The sequence below is a fragment of the Mustela nigripes genome, chromosome 13 (assembly GCF_022355385.1).
Source record: "Mustela nigripes isolate SB6536 chromosome 13, MUSNIG.SB6536, whole genome shotgun sequence".
In the NCBI taxonomy this organism is placed as follows: Eukaryota; Metazoa; Chordata; class Mammalia; order Carnivora; family Mustelidae; genus Mustela; species Mustela nigripes.
The window spans coordinates 37658167-37677652 of record NC_081569.1 but is presented as its reverse complement, the minus strand read 5'-3'; the positions used below and the strand labels follow the sequence as shown (position 1 = coordinate 37677652).

The following is a 19486-nucleotide window of genomic DNA, read 5'->3' as shown; positions in this document are numbered from 1 at the left end:
GAACAGATAAAGAAGTATCAAAACCCAAAATATAAAAATAAATACCTGTGAGTACAGGCTGGTATAAGCAAATGATTAAATAAATGCATAAATAGAGCAGGAGGAACAAATCTCCCATGCAGAAGAGATTTCCAAATAACTGACTGAGACAATCTGCCTTAAAGGAAGGAGAAAAGAACTCCTCACTCCCCGAGTGCAGGCTGCACACAGTGACTTCCTTCCAGAGAAGACAGGATGGAAAGAAGAAAAGAGAACTTTGCAATGGAGAAACCTGACATGACCTCAGCCAGGTCCCCACGTCATCAAGTTAACATCAGCCCTGATAAGTCATCCTGACAGTATGTGCTATGAGGAAAATGGCATTTGACCTCCATCGTCTTCCTCGCCAGGTCCCTACCCCCGTGTAATCAGGAGAAAAGCAAAGGGCAAATGGCAGTAGAGGGGCATCCTATGAAATACCTGACCAGTCCTCCCCAAAACTGTCAGCATTATCAGAAACAGCAGCGGTGGGGCACCTGGGTGGCTCAGTGGGTTAAAGCATCTGCCTTCAGCTCAGGTCTTGATCCCAGGTCCATTTTGGGCTCCCTGCTCAGCAGGAAGCCTGCTTCTCCCTCTCCCACTCCCCTGTTTGTGTTCCCTCTCTCGCTGTGTCTCTCTCTGTCAAATAAATGAATAAAATCTTAAAGAAAGAAAGAGAAAGAAAAAAAGAAAGAAAGAAAAACTGATTGATCAGTTGTCCCAAGAACTATCTCAGTCAGCCCCGAGAAGCGACAGCTGCCGGGAACTCGGTATCCTAGATGGGATCCCAGAACAGATAAAGGACAGTAGATAAAAACTAAGCAAATCTTTAAAAAGGATGGACTGTGGGACGCCTGGGTGGCTCCGTTGGTTGGACGACTGCCTTTGGCTCAGGTCATGATCCCGGAGTCCCGGGATCGAGTCCCGCATCGGGCTCCCAGCTCCATGGGGAGTCTGCTTCTCCCTCTGACCTTCTCCTCGTTCATGCTCTCTCTCACTGTCTCTCTCTCAAATAAATAAAAATAAAATCTTTAAAAAAAAAAAAAAGATGGACTGTAACTAATAATAATTTATCAGTATTTGTTTCTTAACTGTGACAAACCAAATGTATTATGTCAACAGAGGAAAGTGGATGGACAGTCTATGAAAACTCTTTACTCTCATCGCGATTTTGTTATGAATCTAAAACCATTCTCAAATAAAAAGTTGTTCGTTTGTTTGTTGGGGTTTTTCTTCAAGTAACATTAAAAAAGAAACCACCAGGCAGTCCAACCCACTGCTGTGGTCCTTGTGGTCGCTCCAGAGCCAACACATGTAATTCCTGATATCTCCCACCTCGGGCCTGGAGGAGGTCACAACCCAGGTACTCGGGGCGCTTGGGTGGCTCAGTGGGTAAAGCCTCTGCCTTCAGCTCAGGTCATGATCCCAGAGTCCTGGGATCGAGCCCCGCGTTGGGCTCTCTGCTCGGTGGGCAGCCTGCTTCCTCCTCTCTCTCTGCCTGCCTCTCTGCCTACTTATGATCTCTGTCTGTCAAATAAATAAATAAAATCTTTAAAAAAAAAAAAAAAAAAAAAAAAGAACACAGATACTCGTGTCCTTGATCACATCACCAGGCATACCTCCCTGGTGAGCTCTCAAAGCTCTGCTCCTGGATGGTACCTCTGCCAAGAAAAAACAGGGTAAATAGTTCACCAGGACCCTGTGAACACAGAGCATCCCATCACAGGGACGTGGAGAGAAACCCAGCAAGGTCCCGAGCTGAAAGGCTGCACAAAGTCTGTTTCCCACAAGACAGAGGAGAGCTAAATGACTAAAAATTGCCAACTGCATTGTGGAAGGGAGAACGAGCACGTTGAGGGCTGGGCACACACGGAAGCTATACCTTCTGGGGAGAAGGCAGCATGGGGCGGAGTTTAAATGGGCCATCAAACCAAACCCATTCCCCAGGGTCGCTTATGGACGACGGAACTCAGCCTCCTTCCTCCTCCATCTCAGAGCCAAAGAGCACGCTTCTCCTTACACAGAAACGTTAATTGGATGAAAAACAGAAGAGCTGAGGGAATCACAGAACAGGAGAAATCAAACAGGAGAAGACAGAGAAATAGGGATGGAGAGAAAGAAAGTAGTAGTGAAAAATGAGAGATAAGAGGGAAGCATGTTCACAGACTAGGATATTAATTAAACTTGCTTGATAGCCTGGTCCACGTTTCCTGTCATTGTGACAGGAAACGCGGACCAGGGTATCATTTGGGCTGAACAGAAGGAGTGGCCAAGTTAAAACCCCATTTAAAACATTCCTTAATAAGCACCTGAGGACTCAGCTGCCCTGAGTCTCCATGCCTCCCCAGCAGAGCTCTTCACCACTGCTCCTCTCTTATAAACGCTTGTGCCCCTGACAGCGTCCCCAAGGTCTCAGATATCTTGGACTGTCCCCTGCTGGGACCCAGGCTATCACCACCCTGCTATGACCTGGACCCAGGGCTGCCAAAGCCCACCGCCACCGAGTCGAAGACCATGTCTGCCACACAGTGACACAGATCCAACCCCAAGGTCCACCAGACACCCAGGCAACATCTCCCTAGACTCTCACCCAGCTTCCTCCACAGCAGGTATATTTTCTTGTTTTAAATTAATGTCTGCCTTCTCCGTCAGACTGCAAGTTCCATGAGAACAGGGGCTGTACTGGGTTCTTCTCACCATTTTACCCCCCGTGCCCCACAGCTTGCCGGACAGTGCGTTTGTGAATTGACTGACTGATTGAATGAATGACTCAAGGAATGGAGACTCCTGCCCCCACCCCAGTCTGAGACCTCCAGAAGGAAAAAAAAAGTACATTTCCATTCTGATGCCTAGTGCAGAGTCTGACCTTGGAATCAGCCTACCCATAGAAATGGCAGCATAAAGAGAGATTAGGTGTCTAGTGCTTTTAAACACACCAGGTACCTGATTAATAGTACAGTAATAAATAATCGCAATCCCTCACTGAACATTTACCAAGACGAGAGCACTGTGCTGAGCAGTCCAAGACATTGTTCAGCAACCCTGCCAGGGAGCTTACCACGTATCGCCATTTGCAGGTGAGGCAACGGAGGCTCCCAGGGGTTGAATCACTCCCCCAAGGCCCCCCAGATAGCTTTGGCGGAGCCAGAGGTCACCGAGGCCGGCCCAACTCCCAGACGGCCTCCTGGCCGTGTTAAGAGCAGGGAAGCGAGGGCAAGGGTACAGGGGATGCTGACTTAGGGAAAAGGGAAAGCAGAATGAAGTGCTGTCTGGCATTCTAAGAGGAAGAAGAAAATTCTCGACAACTTTAAAGAGGTGGTGAGCCATGGTTCCAGCAGCCCTGGGAATAGAGCATCTCCCGCCCCCATGAGAGAGACTGGGTGGGTCACGACCGTGGGAACGGGGAGGGGGGCGGGTTTCCACCCCAACACACAGAGAGCGGGATGCTGTCACTCCCATACTTAACAAACTGGAAAAGGGCTGGGGATTCAATGAGATCCTCAGTGTGGAAGCACTTTTTCAACCACACTACACTGAAGAAAAAGAAGGCATCAAAACCATATTACTGTGGGTCCTTCTCTTCCTTTAACAAACCTCTGGTATTTGGAGACTATGAACACGTGGCGATCGTTCAGTCCTACAAAGCAGATGGACGCAGCACACAGGGGCTCTCGAGCAGATGCAAGTTCGTTGAAAGAACACTTAGGGAAGAAGTGGCCCTCTCGAGGCCCACGCCGGGCTCACTGGGAGAAAATCCTGAGGGACCGGCCTTACTCCTTCTCTGGCAGGGCTGCAAGCGAGGATGCCAAGAACTCTGATGGAGCGGCTGGATTTCTGAAAGACACCTCCGGGTCTCTCTTGGGGTCTTCGGTTCCACAGACATTCACCACGAACTCACCCCGCAGAAGAAGCACGCCGGGCCTGGGCAGACAACGAAGAGGAAGGCAGGAACAACCCACACTGCGTGTCCAGCACGGGCACGAGGGGCAGGGGGGGAGCTCCCTACTGCAAGGGGGCGGGTGGCGTGGGGAAGACCTGAAGGCAAGAAGGCACCTGCAACTGAGTGGCTTAGGACGACAGCACACATTTATTTTTACCGTGAATGGAGTTCAGCTGTCTCACTCGGCTAACATCTAGGTGTCGTCAGGGCTGCCTTCCTTCTGGAGGATTTAGGGGAACATCCGTTCCATAGCCTTTTCCAGCTTCTATTTTTTTTTTTTTTTTAAGATTTTATTTATTTATCTGAGTGAGAGAGAGAGTGAGGGAGAGCATGACAGAGGAGAAGGTCAGAGGGAGAAGCAGACTCCCCTGGGGCTGGGAGCCCGATGCAGGACGCAATCCCGATACTCCAGGATCATGACCCGAGCCAAAGGCAGCTGCTCAACCAACAGAGCCACCCGGGCGCCCCTTTCCCAGCTTCTAGAAGCCGGCTGCACCGCTTCGCTCTTTGGCCCCTTCCTCCAGCTCCAAAGCCGGCTCATTAGCCTCTTCTGACTCTGCCTCTCTGACATCTCCTCTCCTCCCTCCCTCCCTCATGAGAACCTGCGATGACACTGGGCGCACCCGGATAATCCAAGAGAACCTCCGCATCTCAAGGTCCTTATTTTCATCCCATCCCTTTTGCCATGTAAGGTGACATATTCACAGGTTCCAGAACTACAATGTGGATATCTTGGGAGGGGGGCATTATTCAGTCTGCCACCCAAATACGTGGACAGGGAAAAATCAGCCTCCAGGAAAGAAAAAAAAAAAAAATTAAACGTTCAGAAAGCAGCAGGGATGAGGTGATATCTTGTTTTAGCTTCCCAAGATCAGATTTCCTGAGGCTGTTCCCTCCTGCCCTTGGGGTCCCTAAGATACCACTCATCTGTTCTGCCAGTTGCCCCAGAAGATTCCTCACTGTGCCCTGGCCCCAAACCATATACCCAATAGGTGGTAGACCATATGAGATGCCCTGAACCGCTAGAACCACAGAAACCCAGGAAACACAGGCGATGTGTTGAGAGTTAAGGAGCCAAACAGACCAGCAGACTAGACGATGGGTCAGGCCGAACAAAATGAAGTTAAACAGGGAGAATCAAAGGCCCCAAAGAAACCAACTGTTTGACTCTAGGATGGGTAAGACACAGAAGCAAATCTTGTTTCTTAGAAAAAAGATCTGGGAGATCATAGCTGACAACAATTCCACCATGAGATAGATGGTTGTCCATGAACACAATGATCTCTGGGAATTATACATCCAGATTCAGCAGGGCAAGGCTGTTAACCAAACTGTAGACTCCCTTCAAATCAAGAATAACTACCCCCAACTCTCTCAGAAGTGTGTCTCTACACCCAGGGACACAGCCTCAGGGGACATGCAAGGAGTGCCAAGGACGAAAGAGCCTCTCCTTAGCCAAAAGAGACCTGCTAACAGGTCCCCAACTCTGCCTGGGGCTGGTTTGCATGGCCAGGATGATTTCAGGACGGAGAAGCTAAGAGCAAGCACTGGGTGCAGAGGAGGAGAACAGGGCTGAGAACAGGAAAAACTGTCATCCAACATAAATACCAGAAGGGCCGCCCCGTGAAAAGGGATTAAACTTGCTCTGCATGGCTCCAAAGGTTAGAACAAGGAACAGTGACTAAATGTGCCAGGGACACAAATGCCAACTGAATCTAAGGTGGGGAAAGTTCTCTAACAGTTAGAGATGCCTAAAGATAAAATGGGTTGTTCTGGGAGACACAGTGAGTTCCCCGTCAGTGGAGGAAGACAAACAGCGTGGGGCTGCCCATTCATTCACAGGCTTGAAGGCGGGTTTGAGAAGGAATTCCAGGGTCAGCCCCTCAGAAAGGGAAGGTTCTTCCAAATCTGAGAGTCAATGATCTCATCTCCTATGTACTCAGTACTAATCATCCACTTACACGTACAGAGAAAACATCAAGATGATCCCACCAAAGAAAAGAAGCATGGCGTAAGTACAGCCGGGAACAGTCTTTAGGACAGGAGAGGATAACAGAACCGCCTCACAGCCAAGTCTTCTCCAGATCTTATCCTGCACTTTGATCCGTGCCAACGCTGACTTAAAAATAAAAGTCCCCTGCATGGGATGCCTGGGTGGCTGGCTCAGTGGGTTAAACCTCTGCCTTCGGCTCAGGTTATGATCTCAGGGTCCTGGGATCGAGCCCCACATCTGGCTCTCTGCTCAGCAGGGAGCCTGCTCCCCCCACCCCGCCACCTCTGCCTGCCTCTCTGCCTACTTGTGATCTCTGTCTGTCAAATGAATAAATAAAATCTTTAAAAAAAAAAAAAAAGTCCCCTGCATGTAGGGAAGTGGAGGAAAGCTGCTCCTGCCTGTGGCCCGGGTGTGGGGTTCTGGCTCACCCAACACCCACCCACCACATCCACCACGAAGCGACTCCAGCCTGGACTAAAACTGAAGAACCACTTCAGGCACATCCGTGAAATCCGGCTGATCCCCCAAACACTAGTCGTCAGCCGGCTGCCCTCTTGGTGGAGGAAGGAAGTCAGAGGAAACTCGGGGACATCACATAAAAGGCTGTGAACGTTAAAGGGCAATTGACCCTGAACACAGAAGAAATAGGAGCCTCGGTGGACTTTCCAAGAAGCACTGGACACGTCTGGTGAACGGCGTCTGTCCTTGCAGGACTCGGGGAGAGCTGGAGCAGCAGCAGAGACTACTCTCAGGGAAGTACTGTGAGACACTAAGACACTCAACGGGGGGGGGGGGGGGGGGAAGGGGGGGACGGAGGGCACATGATAGGATGAGCACTGGGTGTTGCACGCAACTGATGAGTGCACGAACATTCCATCAAAAACAATGATGAGGGGCACCTGGGTGGCTCAGTGGGTTAAGCCTCTGCCTTCGGCTCAGGTCGTGATTTTGGGGTCCTGGGATCGAGTCCCACATTGGGCTCCTTGCTTAGCAGAGAGCCTGCTTCCCCCTCTCCCTCTGCCTGCCTCTCTGCCTACTTGTATCTCCCTCTCTCTGTCAAATAAATAAATAATATCCTTAAAAACAACAACAACAACAACAACTAATGATGGACTATATGTTAGCTAATTAAACTTAAATTTAAAAAATAATGAAATAATAATGTAATTAATAAAAAACAGTGAAATCGAAGGCCAATGAAATCACCCACATGGAAGAAAAGAATGCAGACAAGGAGCGAGAGGTGCGCAGGACATGGCAGGGATGCCAGAAAAGCCCAAATATAAGCTCCCTGAGGACAAGGATGGCAGATGGGGTCTCGGCTTCCCAAACCACAGAGACCACAGCTGGCGGAACCAAGACCATGGGACTGAATGCCCAGCCAGAAGGGAGGGAGGCCACAGGGGACAAAGACAGACTACAGACAGCGCAGGACTCTAGAAGATGACTCGGAAACTGGCTCCCGTCAGAAAAACCTCTATCCCCAGATAAAGTACTGCTTGTGCTTCCATAATATTTTGACATGGAGAAAAACATTGCCAATGGCACGATCCAATGTGGTATAAATTTGATACACATATTAGTAAATTCCTTCAAAAGCTGTTTTTTTTTTTTAAGTGGTTTTTGTGGTACTGTGCTCATTTGTATTCTCCAAGCCATTGTAGCTTATTTTCAGACTCTTGAATTAAAATACAAAACCTACAGAGGTCTTATCTCACCATTTTCTTTTTCTTATTTTTTTTTTTTTTTTAAGATTCTACACGGTCATTTGTGAGAGAGAGAGAGAGAGAGAGAGATAGTGCCCATAAGCAGGGGGAGTGGCAGACAGAGGGAAGAGGGAGAAGCAGGCTCCCAAATGAGCAGGGAGCCCAATGCAGGACCCAATCCCAGGACCCTGAGATCATGACCTGAGCTTAAGACAAACACTTAAATACTGAGCCACCCAGGCGCCCCTTACCCCATAATTTTCAAGTAAATCTGATTTTCTCCACTAAATCTGAAAAGACATAACCATGATAAACTTCACTCTTAGTAAGAAAAGGACTGTACTTTATCTTTTTAGCAAAGGAGAAAAGAAACTGAAGCCACACAGATGCATCACATTTAGGGGCACCTGGTGGCTCAGTCGTCAAGTGTCTGCCTTCGGCTCAGGTCATGATCCTGAGGTCCTCGATGGAGCCCCGCATCGGGCTCTCTGCTCCGTGGGGAGCCTGCTTCTCCCTCTCCCAGGGCTGTTCTCCCTTCTTGTGCCTTCTCTCACTCTCTGTCAAGTGAATAAATAAAATATTTTTTAAAACTGCATCATGTTGGGGCACCTGGGTGGCTCAGTCGTTAAGTGTCCGCCTTCAGCTCAGGGCATGGTCCCAGGCTCCTGGGATCAAGCCCCCACATTGGGCTCCCTGCCCGGCGGGAAGCCTGCTTCTCCCTCTCTCACTCCCCCTGCTTGTGTTCCCCCTCTCTCTGTGTCTCTATCAAATAAATAAATAAAATCTTTTTTTAAAAATGTATCATGTTTAATACAAGAATTAAAGATCATGCTCATAAGCCATGATAAAATTAGGGTGCAGAGGTTTAATATTTTGAAAAAGCAGTTTTACTAGGTTCTATTTATGGTTTCTCTAGAAGTTAACAAAGCTTTTTGCAGGTCTTTAACAAATAACAACAGATATATTTAGACTGTATTTATTTTTTCCTCTCTCTCTTTTAATCATTATGGAGCCTTCTCATATTCCAACCCTCCTACCTCAAGGCACACCACACAGACACACACACAGACACACACAAACACAGACACACAAACACACACACACAGTACACACACAGACATTACAGTGTGAGATGATATGAGAGCGGAAGTGATGAAAAGGGGCCCATCCCCTTCCATCTACTGACCAAAAACCAGATGCAGGGAGTAGAAGAGAAAGAAGATGGCTATCTGCCCAAAGGATCAAGTGCCATTTGGTTCATAAGCAGAAACCCAGGGTTCTTGTCCAGTGGTGATACAGACATGTCCCACATCAACAACAGAGGAAGATCGACAATTTCCGGAGTGCCTACTACGGATCAGGCACTACTTAGGGTCCTCTACATAAGTTCACATTTAACCTTCCTAACATTCTTGTCAAATGGGAGAACTGAATTCCCAAGATGGCGGACCCACTGGGATCCATCCTGAGCCCCATGGAGAAGCAATGCAGGCTTGGGGTCCAGGAATCTCCGTGCAAGGCCTGAGAGCAGGCCACCACCTGGAGACATTACAGGAGCAAGAGAAACAACAAAATAAATGATGGAGAAAGAGTTGTCAGATTTCCTCCAAGATGTGGGCCGATCAAGAAGTGTCAGCTGATGAACAAGACAGAGAGGAACATTCTATACGATACGGTGGGAGAGGCTGGCCTGACATTCTTCTCCTTTGGGAAAGATGATGAGTGTCACTATGTCACAATCTTCCAAAAAGGAGTCTACACCCTCAGATGAAGAGCTGGACTCCCACCATCGTGGGGAGGAGTGGGACCCACAGAAGGTAGAAGAGACACGGAAGCTGAAGAAGCTGGCCCAGAGGCAGTGAGAGGAGGCAGCCCGGCAGGGGCCCTTGGTGGGGACTACAAGGACAAGTACAGCCACCTCACTGGCAAGGGGAGCCAAGGATACAGCCCACATGCTGCAGTCCGACAAGACCTACGTGTACCCATGGCCGACAAGAGGGATCCACACTCCACGGAAGAGGCCATGAATGAGATCCGGGCCAAGAAGTGTCTGTGGCAGAGTGGGAAAGAGCTGCCACCTACTTCCTAGGCATCCTGGGTCCCTCGGAGAGGTCAGGGGCCAGGGAGGGAGAAGGCTGCTGCTATTAGAACCCATTCTGAGGGGGCGCCTGGGTGGCTCAGTTGGTTGGACGACTGCCTTCGGCTCAGGTCATGATCCCGGAGTCCCAGGATCGAGTCCCGCATCTTGCTCCCAGCTCCATGGGGATTCTGCTTCTCCCTCTGACCTTCTCCTCGCTCGTGCTCTCTCTCTCACTGTCTCTCCCTCAAATGAATAAATAAAATCTTAAAAAAAAAAAAAAAAGAACCCATTCTGGGGCCCCACCTTGGCACCACCTCCTAACAGCTGTCACTCAGGCTGGGGGAGGCAGGTGTTTGCTTAGTCACTGTTGGAGCTTAGATATGGATGTGGTATGGACGCTGGTGAGTGCGTGTGTACACATGTGAGTGTGAAATGCACAGGTGAGTCTGTAATGTGCATTAATCTTTCTCCTTGCAGTTTTCTTCCCCATGGAGCTGGGATTACTTTACATTCAATAAACACTGACAACCTCCCGCCACCTCCAAAAAATTAGAAAACTGAACAAGGAGCTTTAGTAACTCGGACAAGGTCGTAAACTAACAGATGACAGGACCTAGACTCTGAGCATATCTGGCCCATCCCACTCCAAGTCCCTGTTTGACCTCTTCACTAGACCCATGCTACCTCCCAAGCACGCAGTCCTCACGCCAGAAACAGGGGAGCCCCCCAACTAGGGCATGATTCCACTGAAGCGGTGAACTCTTGCTGGTCAGAACCCCCCCACCTTCTGAACTAAAATACCTTTGGGGCTGATGGCTTGTGCCTTTAATCTTCCAGAACAGAAGGAATTATTGCCTCCTGTCAAGGTCGTAAAGGGCAATGCCTTGACGCAAGGCAGCATACGGTAAAGATGCTCTGTAGGGAACTTTCTGTTCCTAATTCTCTCCCAGTAGTTTTGTTTCTCAGACCAAACAACATCTTACTGGGATGTCTCTACATGTTTCTCATAAGAAAAAGAACTCCTGGGCTCCTGGGTGGCTCAGTTGGTTAGAGGACTGACTTAGACTCAGGTCATGACCCTGGAGTCCTGGGATTGAGTCCCGCATCAGTCTCCCTGCTTAATGGGGAGTCTGCTTCTCCTTCTGACCCTACCCCCTCTTGCGCTCTGTCTCACTATCTCTCTCTCTCCTTCAAATAAATAAATAAAATCTTTAAAAAAAAAAAAAAAAGGAAAAAAGAAAAACAACTCCCCAGTTAGACTCAACTCAGAGCTGTGCCTACTCTTCAGTCTAACAGCGCTAATGGTCCTGGGACCATTCGATCCTTTCTTAAAATTCTTGACTAAGCACAGGACATGGCACTAATGTCAACTCTGCCCCCAGCCCCCAGCAACCTGGAAGCATCCTAGATTCTTCCTCTCCCTTAGGTACCACACCAGTTAGTGACTCCTTCTTGCCGACCTGCCTCCTAGAGCATCTCAGCTGTTCTCCCCTGTTCCTGTGCTGGCGTCTTCATTGGCTCCATTTCTCACCTGCATGTCAGCAAAAGTTTCCTAAATTCTCTCTCAGCCAAAAAGCCTCTTGTTTTCCTCCAACCCATTCCCCACATGACCCTGATCTCTTCAAGTGTGACCTTTTCAAATCTGTCCACTTATTTGTACTTGGGCTTAAAAATTATTCAATAGTTTCTTCCTTTACACTGAGGATAAACATACTCCTTGGTATTTTGTTTTTCTCTCCTTAGCATGGTGTACCAAGACCGAGTCCCTGACAATCTTGGGGCTACCTGAGATGCCCCCATGCGGGACTAAGGGTCTCCATGGCTCCCACGAGCTTGCCTGGCAACCCCTACTCTTCACAGGCCTCACCTTCCCGACTCCCCCAGGTTTCCCGCCTTTCGTCCCCTGTCCACCCTTCCCCACACATGTCCCAGTGCTGCCTGCCTGGGCCCCCTCACTGCGATCGCCCTCTCACTTCTCCTCCTCCCCGTTACAGACTACCAGCTCCTAGAGGGCAGGGCTGCCCTTGAATCTATCCAGTGTTTGATTCCTAATGGCCCTCGGTGAATGCACACAGTGACCTACAGCTGGGGGCTGAACGGCAATTTCGAGAGCATACCCCTCCTGAAGAAGTACACCCCATCTGTGCTGACTGGTCCAGGGAAAGTGCCTCCAGAAGTCCAGCCCTGGGAAGACCGCCCAAACTTGGCTTTGGGGCTTGAACGTCTCCTTTCTGAAGAATCAGTTCTGAGAGCCTAAAGGGAACGACTGGACGGTCCCCATTTGAGAAAAGAGATCTTTATCTCTGAGGGGGGCACTCAAGATCAAGGTCTCTGTTGAAGGAAATGAGTGCAGCTTACGAACGTAAGTGTTCCCCATCCCTGACATTTGGGGCCCCAGGGAACCCGACTCTGCTTCCCTTTACCAAAATAAACACAGAGCAGGGAGTGTTCTGTCCTCAGTTGCTCTGGGGAAACAACTTCTTGGGATGAACTATTTTCTTTCTGAGTATCCCACCTGCTGTAAGATCTCAGCACCACACACATTCTTAAGCCACACACATTCTTAAGCAGGCCACTTAACTCCCACCCCCCCCTTGCGGCTCCTCGCCTTCCGAAGAAACGAAACAAGTAAGAATACTTTCAGAGGGGCGCCTGGGTGGCTCAGTGGGTTAAGCCGCTGCCTTTGGCTCGGGTCATGATCCCAGGGTCCTGGGATCAAGCCCCGCGTTGGGCTCTCTGCTCAGCAGTGAGCCTGCCTCCTCTCTCTCTCTCTGCCTGTCTCTCTGCCTACTTGTGATCTCTGTCTGTCAAATAAATAAATAAAATCTAAAAAAAAAAAAAATACTTTCAGACACGGAACTCACTGTCAAAACCCCTTATCTGAACTTAGAAATTTAGATATCATCCAAAGGGACCAGTGTTTTCAGTAGCAAAAAGGCTACGTGTGACTCGAATGAGGTTTCTGATGAGAGCTCAGCCACACTAGACCGACTTTTCACAATTATTTCCTTGAAGATGTTTTTGGGTGGTGAGACTAGAAGCAATTCAGAAAAGAGAGCAGATGCGAATTTTTTTTTCTAAAAACAAAGAAAATATTTGCTCATCTTTGCTTAAAATAAATAAATAATAGATCCCAGCGTCGGCTAAATTACAAGTGAGTCAAGACCTCCTATGGGGCACCTGGGTGGCTCAGTGGGTTAAAGCCTCTGCCTTTGGCTCAGGTCATAATCCCAGGGTCATGGGATGGAGCCCCACATCAGGTTCTCTGCTCAGCAGGGAGCCTGCTTCCTCCTCTCTCTCTCTCTGCCTGCCTCTCTGCCTCTGCCTACTTGTGATTTCTGTCAAAGAAATAAATAAAATCTTAAAAAAAAAAAAAAAAAAAGACCTCCTATAAACACCAAACCTTAGTTCTTGCTGCCAAATGTCTTGAAACTCCTCATGCCGGGAGGAGGCCATGCTGGCAGCCCCCACTCCAAACAGCAGGGGCAAATGACAGGGCTCTACCATCAGTAGTCAAATGATCCAACGGCTACCAATTCTACCTACCGTCAGAAAGATAGGAGGCCCAACCCTCCATGTGTCCTGCCAGCCGACCAGAAATGAGACAATGAATCCTAGTATCAGTTAGTACAGAAGCACCAAGTACCTGTTTGAGAAGTAGTCAATCTTTTGATGTATAAATGAATGCAAGAAAGAGCACTAGCTTCAGACTGTCCTCAAGGCACCACATAACAGTAACCAACCATCAGCCCAATACGCACGTTAATAATCTTCTGGATTCACATAGCACCTCCATGTGACTCTCTCACTGTGTTCTCATGTCCTAGTAGGCATTTTAGAAGATGTTTTTAAAACCGGCCACCACCTGGTTTCCTGGTACTCACTCTAGGCCTGTTGCTCCCACCTTCAAGGCCCTGCCCTGGTCACTAAGCCCCAGTCCCTTGGCAGTGGCTGCAGAACAAGTCCACAGGAAGTCCTGGGCTTTTTGTAATTCCACAGAGAGGTCTAGGCTGTCCACCTCCTTCCTTCTTGAAATCCTTCAGTGGCTTCCCACTCCACTGCTATCACAACAAAAGCCTGAAGATGACTACAAAAGCCAGAGTGCTCTGCACTGCAACCCTACCACCCTTAGAAGACGCTCCCCTCACCAATCCCCCTTGCTGTTCCCAGAACACTCTGAAGGGCCATGATGTCCCTGTCTCCTGTCTCCTTTTCCCAATGCTCTTCCCCCAGATAGCCACTCTCCTTCTGGCCTCAACTTCTTGTTGGCCATCTCATAGAAAAGACCATCCCCATAAAGTAGCATTCTCCCCACCCCCCAACATCCTCACAACCCACCTTATCTCACCAGATTGTCCTTCTGAACTCTTATCACCCACTGATAAGCCTTCTTTTGTGTTTACTGGCTTCTCCTCCAGAGGATCTCCCTCACCTAAATACAAGCTGCCAAGAGCAGAATCTTTGCTTTGATCTCCTTGCAAAGGCTACCACCACATCTTCAGGGTTAATGTAGGGTCTGGTGCAAAGCTATAAATACGGCAGTTGGCAGATCTGTACTGAATGAATGAAAAGCATTTGTATTAAATGTAAAATGCGGCCCCACAGGGTTAAATAAGGCCCAGGCCTTCTAAGGGCTTTCAGGCCTTCTCAAAACCCTGGGGAAGGGGGCAGCATCTGGGCTGGGGGAGGGGAACATGGAGAAAACACCAAAAAAGTCAGATTAATAAGCCATCTTCTCCGGGCACCTGGGTGGCTCAGTAGGTTAAAGCCTCTGCCTTCAGCTCAGGTCATGATCCCAGGGTCCTGGGATCAAGCCCCGCATCAGGGCTCTCTGCTCAACAGGGAGCCTGCTTCTCCCTCTCTCTCTCTGCCTGCCTCTCTGCCTACTTGTGATCTCTCTCTCCCTCTGTCAAATAAATAAATAAAATCTTAAATAAATGAATAAATAAATAAGCCACCTTCTCACCATCCCCACCCCACATCTCTTCTCCCCTCCCCACTAACTGAGCTCACCACCCACCCTTAAACAGAAAGAGCTGAAGACTGTACATGACAGAGGAGAGAATGCCGCAGAAACAGAGAACCATGACAGAGTCTGAATAGGAGAATTTTAGAAGAGGAAAGCCCTACCTGGGAGCAGGTAAAGCAAGGTCACATTTCCCAAATCAGAAGCAGGGCCAAATGGCCGCTGCAAGTCCGTGACACAGGGAAGTGTGACACGCCAGCCTGGGTGCGAGAAAGAAAGCCCGCCCCAGAGATGGTGGAAGCAGTGGTACTGATGTTGCCGCTGACCCCAGAGGTCATGGGCTGGGGGAAGGAAAGAACAAAGGCCCAAACTTGGTAACTAACACGGATACAACACTTTACAGTTTGGAAAGCACCAACACCATACAACTTTACTGATGCGCATAAAAAAGACCGGGAGGCAGGCCGCATCATTTTACAGGTAAGGACACTGAGGCCTTGTCTCAGCAAGCAAGTAGAGGTGGAAATCTGGGGGTCTCAGGGCTCTGAGGACTCTCAGCTCTTGTAACCCCTCAAATCCAGACAAACAGTCCTTGAGCCCCCTCTCAAAGCATTTCATCCATGTTACCTAACAGACTATTTATTCAAAAGCAGGATACCCTTCCTGAATTCCTCCAGGGATTTATTCAATGACCTCTTGACTTGAAAGAAATCTGGTCTTCTCTAAGCCTTCCTCAGGTGCTTGAAACCTGAAGAGACCAGAAAGAAGTCAAATCCAGGCTTCTAAGACCACTGTCTTGGGTTCTGCAAGACCACAGCCAAGAGGTCAAAACAGCAGAATGTCTGAACAAAACTGCCACCGGAAGCATTTCTATGTGAAAATGCTCCATCTGCAAAAACCTGCTGTAAGGGCCCAGATTTCCCCAGAAGTCCCTCTAAATATCATGACCGTAGCTCTCATAGAAACCTGGTCTCTGAAAATCCCGGACTGGTTCATTGGATTTATTAGAACTGCATTCTTCGGGGTGCCTGGGTGGCTCAGTGGGTTAAAGCCTCTGCCTTCGGCTCAGGTCATGATCCCAGCATCCTGGGAATCAAGCCTCGCATTGGGCTCTCTGCCCGTCTCTCTGCTTACTTGTGATCTCTGTCAAATGAATAAAAAAAATCCTTTAAAAAAATGCATTCACTTCAAAATACTGCACGTTCTATTAAAACTGAAAAACGCTTCATGTTCATAAGTCAATGATATTGCCGTTCAGCTGGTGAGCTGGTAGATGCGAAATTGAAAAGGAAAGAGGGGCCGGAATTTCAAGAGGTCCAAAGCTGGGCCCCTTCAAACTGAGCTGGGAGGCACGCTGCAGAACTCCCAGGTTCTTCTGCACCTGGCTGGTGAGGACGAGCAAAGGGCCCCTTAAAAGGAACTGGGAGGAAAGAGACGTGTCTAACAGTCTCAACCAACACCTCAGACTGCATGGAAACAGCTGAGAAGTCAAGGCTGACCGCAGAGCACTGGCCCAGGGCGCTCCCCGGGCAGCACACCCATCTCAGCTCTGGGTGCCAACCGGAGCTGTAGGAGGCCCCCTTTCCTCAAGAGAAGCCTCAGAAAGGGAGTGGGTAGGTGTCTGGGCTCTGGGCTGTGCATCTCTTATAGAAGGGCAGGAGGAACCCACAGCAGAAGAGAAAATGTCAGCCCCGGGGCAGAGAGGGCTCTCTCTCCAGACATGGGCACTAAACCTCACGGCCGCGTTCTCAGGCTGTTTCTCTTCCTTCTGTGCAACGTCACCTCCATCTACATAGACTAAGTATTTGCCCGCCTGTCTGCAGCCAGCCAGATGTTGCCTTTCAGGGATTGCGTAGTTCTATAATTACTTCCAGGAGAAGCAAACACTCTTGAACCACTGGGGTTTGCCATGGAATTCACTTTTTCCCACAAAGGGGCGTGGGTCTTCCTCTGGCCCCCGCTCTCAGTGGACCAACAATGGGGTAGGCCACCCAAATCAATGCAGCCGATGAAACCTGTTTTGAAAGAAACTCCTTGGTCTCAGTGAAGAGTTCATTCATCTCCCGGCTTTTGCTTTTTGTTCTAGGAATTTGTTGTTGTTGTTGTTGTTGTTTTAACCCCGTATTTCTTGGAAAGGAGCTTTACTGTTAAGGAAGAGTTTTAAACACATTCCCATTAGGCCATACTTGCAAAAACAGCATCATTTTCTTCACAGCGGAGTCTTGGCCTAAACGCTTCCAGGAAACCAGCGGGTTGTCCCGGGCTCTGAGGAGGGGCGTGTCAGCCTGGACGACGAAACTCCGTGTGAGTCAGGGACAAGCTGGTCTGGCCAAGACCACCTCTGAGGTTGCCACTGAGAAGGCAGACCCCCTTGCCAGGAGCTGGCAATCAGGGCTCTTGAACAGTCACTTTCCAAAAGGTCCTCTCACATCGAGTCCCTGGCAGGCACTGTGGAAAACTAGAGCCTACAGATGATAGCAACAGATCCCAAGGTGGCCTTTCCTGACATCATTTGAAAATCACCTCCCATTTCTTCAGTAGATTCAGAAAAGTGAATCCTTGCATTTTCATTTGGTCCTTGGATTTTCATTTGAAATAACAATGCATGCAGTTGGAATTTCAAAGGCCTCCTATCCACAAACCCGTCAAAATATTTGAGCCTGTGGAACGAATGCCCTGCACAGAGGAGAGGGAACCCCCTTCTCGGTGGCTGGGACAGAGCGACCAAAAGGTGTCTATGAGTAATTTAATACGATGTAGGAAAGGCAAAGGCCAGAGGAGCTGGAGACTTCCGTGACACTGTGCGCTGAACCTGCTAAATACTTACGAAGCTCCTACGCCGCGCCAGTCACCTAGAGATGCGGAGGCCTCCACACAGCAGGACTGTCAGTTAGGGTAGGTTCAGCTGCTCATGACTGAAAACCCAAAATAATTTTTCTTAACTGGTAAGAAACAAGTGAGGAGCTAAGCAGTCCAGGGGAGGTATCGTGGCATCCTGAGGGAGTGGGACTCCTCCTTTATGCTCCGCATGCTTACAGCCTGGCTTCCATCTCCGCGGCAAGCTCATGATCCAAGATGGCTAGCGGATTTCAGCCATTGTGTCCATGTTCCAAACAGCAGGTAGGAAGACAGAGAAAAAGCAAAAGGATGCACTGTCTATACAAGTCAGTCTCTGGAACGTTCCCGTACGCCCCACACAGAACACTTCACCTTTCGCTTACTAAAGCTTAAGTCCCTGGCCCCATAGCCAGGTGAAAGGGAGGCCGGGAAGCAGAATCTTTGGGCTCGGCACATTACTACACCCTAGAAAAATATCAGGTTTTTTGGTTACCAAAGAAGAAGGAGAGGAGAGATACTGGATATAAAGTTGGCAGTCTTTGCCACAGAAGGCAGAAAAAGAAAATCTGAGGATGAGACAATCCGGTGTCCTATTACGTTCAGAGAAGAACTGATAGTAGAAAAAAAGAAGAGGTATGAGGGATGAAGGCTCAAGTGATATTATCCCTCAGGGATGACTAAAATATTAAGTTGAAGACTCTAAATAAGACCAATTTTCTAGGGGCGCCTGGGTGGCTCAGTTGGTTAAAGTCTCTGCCTTCGGCTCAGGTCATGATCCCAGAGTCCTGGGATCGAGCCCCCCATTGGGCTCCCTGCTCAGCAGGGAGCCTGCTTCCCTTCCTCTCTCTCTCTGCCTGCCTCTCTGCCTACTTGTGATCTCTGTCTGTCAAATAAATAAATAAAATCTTTTTTAAAAAAGACCAGGGGCACCTGGGTGGCTCAGTGGTTTGGGCTGCTGCCTTCGGCTCGGGTCATGATCTCAGGGTCCTGGGATCGAGCCCTGCATCGGGCTCTCTGCTCCGCAGGAAGCCTGCTTCCCTCTCTCTCTCTCTCTCTGCCTGCCTCTCTGCCTACTTGTGATCTCCGTCTGTCAAATAAATAAATAAAATCTTTTTAAAAAAAAAATAAATAAAAATAAAATTTAAAAAAGACCAATTTTCTAGAACGACCCACTTTGGATTGAATAGACTTCGCGAGACATTAAAACTGATAAGGCAATTTCTTCAGCATTCTAGAACTGTGGCATCATCAGAATCACTTGGAAGCCTTTTTAACAAGTCGCCAAGACCCCTTTTGGAAATTCTGATGGATGGGTTAGAGTTGAGGCCTAACATTCTGCACACCTTCAGGTACGCACACACCCGCAACCTGGGTAATTCTTCTGATGCGTAGTCTGATTCAAAAACAATGACTTCATCCAAACCCTCACTGAAAACATGGAAAATAAATAATAATAATAATAATAAAACATGAGAAGACAATTTAAGACAGTCCTGTGACTTGTCCCCAGTCCCTACCAGTGTCAGGCAGAACCAAGTGTAAAAATCTCTGTCTCTTCACTCACAATCCAGTCCTCTTTTACCTGAAGTCACCCCTTCAAGGAATGTGAATTTGGGCCTCCAGACTGCTGGACACAAATAATCCAACCATCTAACTGGTCAGCCTACCCAGGTCTTCTGGCTGAAGGGTCACAGCTTCCAAGCTAAATCCAATTTCCATCTAAATCATCCTTACCTGGCCACCAGCAGACATGGCACAACCAACCGTCTGCCAGAATCCCTACCCCTGAGGTCAGACCCAACACCTTCAGAACCTCGTGCCGCCATGCATGCCCCCTGATCAGGGGGGCACACGGAGTGATTTACAAAGGGGTATGTGGACAAGTGCGTGAGCCTGGATGTGTCTATATATTTGCATGTACATCTCTGAGATCTCAAAGACGCAG

At 48.8% G+C, this 19486-nt stretch overlaps 1 protein-coding gene and 1 pseudogene across 3 annotated transcripts in view; one reads left to right on the top strand and one right to left on the bottom strand.

The window, feature by feature from the left end:
* Positions 1–19486, bottom strand: part of CGNL1 (cingulin like 1) — a 162055-nt gene that overhangs the window by 117981 nt on the left and 24588 nt on the right. The gene's annotated exons all lie outside the window — the stretch shown is intronic.
* LOC132029144 (sperm-associated antigen 7-like) lies at positions 9099–9970 on the top strand (annotated as a pseudogene).